The sequence below is a fragment of the Oxyura jamaicensis genome, chromosome 3 (genome assembly GCF_011077185.1).
Source record: "Oxyura jamaicensis isolate SHBP4307 breed ruddy duck chromosome 3, BPBGC_Ojam_1.0, whole genome shotgun sequence".
NCBI classification, from domain to species: domain Eukaryota; kingdom Metazoa; phylum Chordata; class Aves; order Anseriformes; family Anatidae; genus Oxyura; species Oxyura jamaicensis.
In genome coordinates, this window is record NC_048895.1 from 4526909 (window position 1) to 4527802 (window position 894).

General features: G+C 76.6%; 1 protein-coding gene across 2 annotated transcripts in view; it reads right to left on the reverse strand.

Annotated features, from left to right (window-relative positions):
- XPO1 (exportin 1) overlaps positions 1-487 on the reverse strand; it is a 39054-nt gene extending 38567 nt beyond the window's left edge. The window contains exon 1 of one of the 2 annotated variants that reach the window (XM_035322430.1): positions 333-487. The gene's annotated coding sequence lies outside the window, so the exon portion shown is untranslated. The remainder of the gene's footprint in view (positions 1-332) is intronic. The other variant, XM_035322431.1, reaches the window with a different exon arrangement.
- Positions 488-894: the final 407 nt, after the last annotated feature.

Here is an 894-nt window from a genome sequence, read left to right on the forward strand (position 1 = left end):
GTGAGGGGCCGTGAGGGGCCGTGAGGGGCCGTGAGGGGCCGTGAGGGCGCCCCGCCGCCGCCGAGCCCCCCCCGGGCCGCTTCTACCTTCCGCGGGGCCCCGCCGAGCTCCGGCTCCGGCTCCCTGCCCCGCCGCCGGCTGCCCCGGGCCCCGCAGTGCCGGAGGTGCTGACGGCCGGGGGCTGCCGCTCGTCCCGCTGCCGCCGCCCTCCCCTCAGCCCGGCGGGCGCTCAGGGCAGCCCCATCCCCGCCGCCCGCCCCCCGGCTCGCAGCAAACTTCGCCCCCCGGCGGCTCCCCCCCGCGGGCTCCCCCTGTGAGCAGGTCGCACGCACGGCGGCCGAGGCGGCGGCGGCGGCAGGGACTGAGCGCGGCGCGGCTCCCCCTCCTAGTGCCACAGGCGCGGAACCGGCTCAAACCGGTTCAGACCGGGAGATTCCATCTCGGTTGAGTTTGCGGCCCATGGCGCCGCGGAGCGTTTGGAAACCTCGGGCCTCCGCCCAGCGGCCGCTCCCATTGGTCCCCCGACGGACCGCCGCGCCAGCGGCCTCCGCGCTCATTGGTCGGCACGGCTGTCCGTCCGGCGCTGAGCCGCGGAGGGGAGGGGGGAGCGAGAGGAGGAGGGGGGGCAGGAGAGGGGGGCGGGCCGCTGCACGCTGAGTGGCCGAGCTGAGCTGTCGCTCAACGCCGGGCCCGCCTCCAGTTCGCAAACGGCGGGCGCGGGTGCCGGAGCGCTGTGATTGGTCGGCGGCTCGGCGTGACGTACACGGCGCGTGGGCTTCTTGGGTGGAGGGGGAGGGGTGGCAGTTGGCTGCGGGTTCGCGCCTCAGGAGGTGCGGGTGGGTGGGGCATCCTGTGAGGGGAGATCCTGTGAGGGGAGATCCTGTGAGGGGAGAT